Genomic DNA, 9147 nt, shown 5'->3' with positions numbered 1-9147 from the left:
AGTGCACTCTCCTGTGTGCTGGAAGGAAAGAAGAGCTGAATACCCACAAGCATGGCCATCTCTACCACAGTCCTGATAGTTAGATTGCCTAAGATGCTGCAGTTTCTACGGATGCTGTGAAGTTCATCACTGACACCTGACATAGGAAGTGCGGGTTTGTTTGATTCACTAAGCACTTGCTAACCTTCTGCATGAAAGAACCCTGGCTACTGATGACCCCAAAGGAAATGAGATAGGGCCCCTTCTATCAAGGACACAAAATTGAGTTCGGAAAATAGAAGGTATGCCAGGGATTATTCTCAATATTTGACATGTATCATTATTCTCACTTAATAGATGATGAAACTGAGGCATTTGCCCTAAAATAACATGGCCAGTAAGTGGCAGAGTGGAGGTTCAGGGCTGGGAGATTGAGCTCTGCAAGCAGACAGGGCTTGTCCTCCTGAAGATGTGTGATACACACAGCCACAGGGGCAGATACAGACAGAACAGTCAATGAATGTTGCCAATAATGTGATTTTCTACTTTCTCATGATTAGCTAGGCAAGCAGTATCACATTGGGCCTACTGTATGCAATGCAACATGCTACACGTTGGGGAGGGGAGAGACAATGAAACATGCCATGTGGACTTTTCCCCAAGGGTCTTATAATAAAATTGGATAGGAAAGAGATGAAATAGTAATAGCTACACTGATCAGGCTTTTATTATATTCCAGAAACCCAGGTTAGCATCCTGGGTTTGTGCTTCCCCCTATCTTCCCAGTGGAACAGCTCTGGGCAAGGAAGATCAGGAGGGAGGGAGACAGAAGGGAAATTAGTAGTTACTGGCCAACCTGAGGCCACTTTTACCCCTAAAATTCTTGAAGGAGCTGAGTTTGGTTTGTAGAGTACCCTGAATTTCAGGGTATAGTGAACAGATTCTTCAGCAAGCCAAGTGACAATCAGACTTCCCAGAGGACCCCGAAGCTTAGCCCACCTCTCAGAACCTTCATCCATAGATGGTTGTTGTCTGGCACCTTCCTATCAGCCCCTAGTGAGAGGCACTCTAGGGAGTCTGATTGCAAATGTGGACTTGAACCACCCCTCCAAATATCACTGAATGCACCTTGGCACCGAGCACCAGGCTCATTGTGATGGCTGCCAATGTGACCAGCTAAGAGGTTCCTGGAAGTACCTGGCTGCAAATTTAGTTGATAAATTGGCGTAAGTATAAATATTTTTAAACTATTGTTCTTTGTCTGTAAGTCTTTGGAACAGTTGCTATATATTTTGCCTCAGGCTATATAGTGGACTTGGAAAAAGTTTTTGTGAGATTCTGGTGAAGACCAAAAGGAGTATTAGCCAAGAGGGAAGGAAGGGCATCAAGCAGCAAAAGTTGGGTTGAGTATTGAAAACAGAGAATATCAACTCCTTCACACTGGAATCACATTTAACTAATGAAAAGGAAGGCATTCTATCAGCTTTATGTCCTTGCCATCTGCTGGGGTCCTTCCAGTCTTAGCCTGAGCGTCACTGCTCCTTCTCAGGACTTCAATAGCAGTCCTCTGTCTGGTGCTGGGTTGCTCCTGCTTGCTGCCACTGTAGGTCCTGACATGCAGGTCCACTGTGTCCATTCTCCTCCCTTTGATAGTGATTTTGGGGAAGCACAAAACCACCTGGCTGCATGTGCAAAGGGCTCTCTAATCTCATTTGGAGCCCAATGTACATGAGTAGTTGAGTTCTGGCTGATGAGATGTGGTGGGTGACACCTTCAGCACAGACCTTTCTGGAGAAGGGGCATGAGCTCCCTCATTTCTGCATCTTCTGGAACTACTTTGGACCAGAGGTAAAAGATTTGGGTTGAGAATGGCAGAACTGCCCTGCCAATTTCTCACCACCTACATCTGGGTTGATATTGAGCCCATCTAAGGCCCCTGTTTTGGAGGTGTTTGTGCAAAACCTTAAATCCTCTCAACCCATCTCAGATTCTAGCCACAGTGATGGTTGGCAGATCAGTGGGGCTGCAGCTGGTCTCATTCTGACAGCACCTCAACTCACATGCAAGGTATTCATTTCTTGATCTTCCCTGGGCTTTTCTGGTACTGCAGATGCAAGATGATGTCTTCCCGGCACTCATGCATATGTTCTTGGAAGTTCAGGGGACTTAGCATACCATGCTAAGTCCTCTCAAACAGTGGAGGGAATGTCCTGGCCAATTGGCTGAGTTGGTTGGAGCATCATCCATACACCAAAAGTTTCTGGTTCAATTCCTGGTTAGGGCACATACCTGAGTTGCAGGTTTGATCCCAGGTTGGAGTGAATATAGGAGGCAACCAATCAATGTTCCTGTCTACTTCTCTCTCTCTCTCCTTTTCTCTCTCTCTCTAAAATTAATAAACACATCCTCAGATGAGGATTAAAAAATCCACTGTAGTGGGTGAGCAAATGGACACATGCGTCGCTCTTTTATACCACAACCTAGGTGATGTTATATTATGTGGGCTCATCCAGCATGACTTGTGTTCTTGTAGAGGAGGAGAAGAGATGGAGACAGACACACACAGAGGGGAGATGATATGAAGACACACAAGGAGAAATCACATGATGATGAAAACCAAGATTGGAGTTATGTGACTGACTACAAGACAAGGGATACCAAGGATTCTCAACAACCCCAGAAGCTAAGTGAAAGGTGTGGAACACAGCATGATCCTATCGATACCTTGATTTCAGACTTCTGGACTCCAGAACTGAGAGAATAAATATCTGTTGCATTAAACCATCACTTTATGGTACTTTGCACCAGAAGCCCTAGGAAACTAACACAATTAGCCAAAAATATTTTTACATGCCAGATAATTAAGGAGAGATAAAAGATGACTAAGCTTATTTCTAAAGAACTAAGGAGTCAGCTTGACACATTCCTACTGGACAAAAGGGTAAGATTTGAATTTTAACGGGGTAGAAATTGCAGACTGACACATATCATAAGCTTAAATCCTGTGATTATAATAATATTTTTAAAAACCAAATTGGTCACTTTTTTTAAGGAGCATGAATAATGAGTTTATTACCTGGAAACCTCAGTAATAAAAGGAAAGACTCAATCACTTATTATGTTTATCCTACACAAGCAATCCTAAACAACACAAGCTGGTGTTGTTGTGAGAGGCTCTATTCAGCTTCAGTGAATTTTTAAAATATTTTATTTATTTTATTTTTAGACAGAGGGGAAGGGAAGGAGAAAGAGTGGGAGAGAAACATCGATGTGTGGTTGCCTTTCATGTGTCCCCTACTGGGGACCTGGCCTGCAACCCAGGCATGTACCCTGACTGGGAATCGAACCAGCTACCCTTTGCTTCACAGACCCAGCTCAATCCACTGAGCTCCACCAGCCAGGGCTCAGTGAGTTTTTTTGAAGACTCTTTCAATGTGTTTTCCCATTTCATAATGGGTGATTTACGAGCACACCTGCCAAGAATGTTCAGCTGTTTTTCACCAAAAGCAGCACAAGCCCCATGCCACACCCTCCCTTTTCACCCATTCTTGCCACTGAGCAACTTTTTGTTTGTTTCCTGGGTGAAAATCATACTTAAAAAAAGGCGTTTTGCAAATGTGGAAGAGATGAAACAAAAAATGGCAGAAGCCCTAAGAGACATCAAAACTGATGAGTTCAAAAACTGTTTGAGCAGTGGAAAAAAAATCTCAATAGGCGTATTGCATCAAATGGAGAGTACTTTGAGGATGACAGGTTTAAATATGTAGATGATAAATACATTTGTAATAATTAAATTCCTCTCTTGGTGGGTCCCTACCTCATACATTTAGTAATTGGATGAATATAAAGGTCACTTACAGAATTATGCTAGCTAATAAATAAAAACAAAATGATAGAATTCAAAAATAACTATTTTCTGATCTCCAGTGTATCTATGCATTGAGGCATTGAACACTAATAGTTACTGCTATTGGAGTGAAAACCAGACATGAATTGCCTCCTAATTATGAAGCACAGGGCCACCACTGGTCCTGCTAGAGAAATCATACCTGAATATGATCAAACCTCTGATCGACTGCTTACGTAAGACACAGGATAACTGCTGTATACAACTAGCAATCAGCAAGGTTGCCATCTAGTCTGTGGAAAACACAACAGGATAAATTACCTACATTCTTCTACAAATAGACTATAAGGAAAAGAAATCATCCACATCTTAAAGAAAAAGATGGGATGGGGGTTATGAGTAAATTTAAGACCATATCAAGTTTAAGTAGAACAATAAAAAATGCAAACAAATGATTAGTATAAAAGTGAGGATAGTGGTGTCTTTGGAGGGGGTGAGAGCTTGTCACTGGGGTAAGGACAAATGCAGAGCTTCTGGGAAGATTGACATGGTTTAACTTATTGACTTGGTAGCTATTACAAACACATTGGCTTTATAAGAGTTCACTAAGCTCTACATTTGGAGTGTACTATGATATCTGTGTTTTATGAGCTTGTCCAAAAGAATGCTCTTATTTTCTTATTGTATTCAAGCTCATAGTGACTCATTGCCCTTTCTTTGAGTCTTCATTGTCTTTTTGATTATTTGATCGAGTTTACCTCTCCATGTTAGATATGTCTTTATTGAAACAGATGCCCACTTTTTTGTGTGGATAGGGAAAATGGTCTACTGGTAGTAGTGAAAATTGGTCATGAACTCTCACATGGAAAATTACTGGCCTGAGTACATCAGGATGATAGCAGTGCATGGATTCCTGTGCTGACTTGTCTATTTATGCATTCATCAAGCACTTGTTGCCAAGGAGTGGGGAAGAGAATATTCAGGACCTCTTTGTAAGCAGAGGGGAATTCCTAGGGGATGCCAAGTGGATGGTAGGGAATTGAAAAACAGCTGTAATAAACCTGGCATTTATAGGGCCTTCCAGGGGAGAAGAGAGTTTCTGTAAACAGTACTCCAAGGCCTCAGAAATGAATGAGAAATAGGAGGCATACATGTTAGGACTCCTTTGCTTATAACTGACACAACTTAAGCTGAAATCACTGTAGTGGAATAGTACATTGAACCTCTGTAGGGGCTCAAAGATTCAGGACAATGGGACAGGACTGCCCTCATCCACGGGAAACCCATAGGCTTTGCAGAGAGTTCTTCCTGAGATCCTTCACCTATTACCACAAGAGGAGAATTCAAGGAGGCTAATTATTGAGCTCACCTTCATCAAAGGGAGTTAGTTATTGGTCTAGTTTGGATTTTATGTCACTTGCATTCCCAAGTCGACTAATGGGTGCCTGTGAAAACTTTTCAGCACCAAGGATGTACTTTTAAGAAGAGAGTAAAACCTCTCTTCTTGACATGTAAAATCTCACAAGTCCTGCACTGGATCAGGAAGTGTGTAGCCAGGAGCTTCTAGGGAGCTAAAAAGTGCCGTGTGGAATTGGTGGCCATATTTGAACAGAGACTGTTGACTTCCTGTTACCTGGAGAAGCAGGAAAGCAGGCAGGATGTATGGCCCATGGTGACAGGACCAAAGACAGCAACAGTGGGAGAAACATGCTCTTTCCAAATTTGTGGAGAGAAGGGCAAGGCTGTCAAGTTTTCCTGTTGACCAGATGGATACCAGGAAAGTCCACTGAGCTGGTGCCCAGCTCAGAGACTCTTCCCAAGAGGGCTGCTGGGAAAAGGAAGTGTCAGGCAACAGTCCTCAGCTGAGGGTGGGGCTCCTGAATCCAGAATATAGAGAGGAACACCCAGCGGGTTGACATCTGCAAACAGAAGGAATAAACAGCTAGATTATGAAATACATTTGAGTAATACTTTCTCCCCTTTCTTCTGAAGGAGCGAGAGTAGTGAGAGGAGAGCTGGAACACCAGGAGTGGATGGACAAATGCCAGCTCTTTTTTTTTTTACTGCTGGTCCCGGGATTTCAGGGAATCCCTGAGCTCGGAGGCAGAGATGTTTGAACAGGAAGAAAAAGGAAAGTTTTGTTTAGATTGGGGTGGGATTTTTAATATCTGAGAATGTGACTGTTCTAATAACCAAGAGTGACCAGAACAAGTTATGGGACTGGTTTAAGGTATATTTAGGAGGTGGGGGAGCGGCGCAGGCAATGTAGAAAGTGTTTGAAGTCAGTGGTCCTGACTATGTGCACTAGCTTAATTAGAAGACTTACTGACCTAGTTCAGTAAGTTGACTGGACTGAATGCACATTTGGATCTGGAGTTTAAATGGTATAATATTCCCTCTCTCTCCTTCTCAGCTTATTTCTGTTCTATTTATTTTTGTGTGTTTCTATAAACTTTTATTTTAAATAATTAAGTCTAACAGTCAGAGTCATCATGAGACAGATTACAATTCATGATGGAAATAATTTTTTTAAAGATTTTATTTATTTTGTTTTTTAGAGAAGGGAAGGGAGGGAGAGAAACATCAATGTGTGGTTGCCTCTCGTGCACCCCCTACTGGGGACCTGGCCCACAACCCAGGCATGTGCCCTGAGTGGAAATCCAACCAGTGACTCTTTGATTTGCAGGCCAGAACTCAATTCACCCAGCCACACCAGTCAGGGCTCTATTTTTTATTTTTCAATTTAATCTTTATGGTATTTTTTTCATTACTGTTTATACTGCCTCCCCTCAGCAATCACCACACTCTTGTCCATGTCCATGAGTCCTTTTTCCTTTTTGTTCAGTCCCTCCAAACCCTAGCCTCTCCCCCAACCACTAACTGTCATCTTCTGTACATCTATGAGTCTGTCTCAGTTTTACTTGCTCGTTCAGTTTGTTCGTTAGAGTCTACATATGAGGGAAATCATATGGTATTTGTCTTTCTCTGACTGGTTTATTTCACTTAGCTTAATATTCTTCAGGTCCATCCATACTGTTGCAAAAGGTAAATTTTTCTTCTTTTTTATGTCCTACTAGCATTCCATCAAATCTGTTTAAATTTTCTTGTTAGCTCTATTGTGTCTATGTGGTAGAAAAGATGGTGTTGGCAACTTCCCCCTTCATCTTCATAGCTCATAATTGACGGCAAGTTAGCCCTTTTCTCTTACTGGTCGCAGAAAGACTATGATTGGTCCTACTTGGAAGTTGTCTCTACCCCTTGAACTTGTCCTTGCAGAGGGTAAAAGGGATACCAGGATTCATCAGACTCAGTTTTATCCCCTTTCTGTGGTTGTGAACAGTTGGTCCTAGACTTAATCATCTAGCCAAAGTTACATGGGATGAGTGAGAGAATGGAAAGAGAAGTATGGAGTGAATAAAATAACATTCATCTATTGTTAGGACAATGAACTTGAGAATTAGTCATCAGCAGACATACCACAGAAGCAGTCTGTGGAATAGCCAGCCACAAAAGGCTCTTGATTCAACTTCAGAAAAGACATAAGTACTTCTACATTTTAGCATTCACTTTGCTGCAGTCTTCAGTGGAAGAGAAATGTGGTTCCATCTCCTCTCTAGCATTTGTTCCTTGGTGTCTATAGCTGTGAGATGCTGAGTGGAAGGAAATGAAAGCACTGAGGCTGTGTTAACACTTTCAAAATAGGTGAATTGCTCAAAGAACAGTGTATTGAAGGCCAACAAAAAACACGCTCAGCAGTGCTGGAACTGCCAGACTGCTCCAAAGTAGTTATTGAAATACAAAATTAGGTATGTCCAGTAATGCAGATTTTCTCACATATGACTAATATTTCTCTTTCAGTGTGGGACAACCAAGGGAATGCAAGGGAAGGCATTGTCCATAAATTATCACCAAGTATCTGGTATACATTTTAATGCGATGACTACATGGGAATATGATTCCTTCTCACCATGCCCATCCCGCTCCCTGCAATTACCTAGTAACTCTGCATTTCCTTACATAACTTAAAGACACAAAAATAATTGTAGTTTTTTTTGCCTTTTATGGTGTAACAGTAGCAAAAGTAAATAGGTTAAAATAGGACATAGATAATTTGGTTACTCTCTATTCTAATATTACTTGATTTTTAAAGTGTGTTTTGTAAAGCAAGGTATTCTAAATAATCATTAGTAGACACATTAAAAGAACATTTCAAAGTTGTTGCCAGCATGGGTGACTTGACAGACATTTAAGTCAAGTAAGTAATAGATGTGGCAGCAATACTAGACAGCAGCTAACAACCAGAATTCTGCTTCTGCTTCTATGATTTAGTAGCTATGTAATAGACAGTGTACTTACCCTAAGTATTTCATCATCTAAAAATATGTGGGTATCTGGCTAGATGCTTGCTAAGGCTCCTTCCTGTTCTAAAATACTGCACTCTTCTACAATGTTTAAACCCAGGGACCTAATTCTGTACGCAAGACAGCCCTCGAGCTTTAGCATTTCAATTAGCCAGTTTATTGGACAGAATTACATGTGAGGTTGTTGGGAACCACTTTGCCTTGTTTCAGGAGTTGTAACTACCCCCCGGAGGCTGAGTGAGCGACCTCCGGGATGCAAGCCACTTAGGAGACAAAGCTTGTCTCTGCTTCTTCGCCTGCCCCCAGTGCATGGTCAGTTAATCAGAGATGGGTATGACTCCTCAGAGGAGGGGCAACCTAGGCTGGGCACAATCACTCGGGAGGCCATCATGGAAGGACTTGGGGGGCTGCAGCAAAAGGGAGTGATGGACCCTTGCCCCCTGGCTACTCTGACATAGCCCAAGTCCCCATTTCCTCCTGGGGGAAGCGCTTCCTGGCTCTAATCCACTTAAGCCTGAAAATCTATGATGGGGAAGGTGGTATAGCCCTGTGCTGGAAAGGGTGGGTTCTCCAGGGTGATCAGGCCTAAGAAAGAATATGTAAAATCCTGTGAAACCTGCTTTGTTTAGAATGCTCTCATTTAAATGATAAGGGTCCAAGCAAGGAGTTTGTTCCTCAAAGTTTTATGATTCTTTAGTTATCTGACCCTGACTGAGAATAAGCCCTCCTAGTTCTTTTAATGCTATCTATTGTTTTATCCTTACCTGTATTCTTGTGCAAACGAACCCAATAAAAGCCCCTTGAGGAAGGGGCTCTTGGCCCTTCCCCTTTGAGGGATCAGCCGCCTTTCCAGTTTCACTTTCATCCATGGTGGATGGGGGGACTTTGTGGGCAAAGTTGCCCCCACATGAGGTACTATGCCAGGAAATACAAAATAAAAAATTAACTTTAGTGGGATCC

This window comes from Artibeus jamaicensis, unplaced genomic scaffold (assembly GCF_021234435.1).
Source record: "Artibeus jamaicensis isolate MK-2021 breed Jamaican fruit bat unplaced genomic scaffold, CSHL_Jam_final contig_559, whole genome shotgun sequence".
In the NCBI taxonomy this organism is placed as follows: Eukaryota; Metazoa; Chordata; class Mammalia; order Chiroptera; family Phyllostomidae; genus Artibeus; species Artibeus jamaicensis.
The sequence above is the reverse complement of the archived record's forward strand: the minus strand, read 5'-3'. Positions refer to the sequence as shown.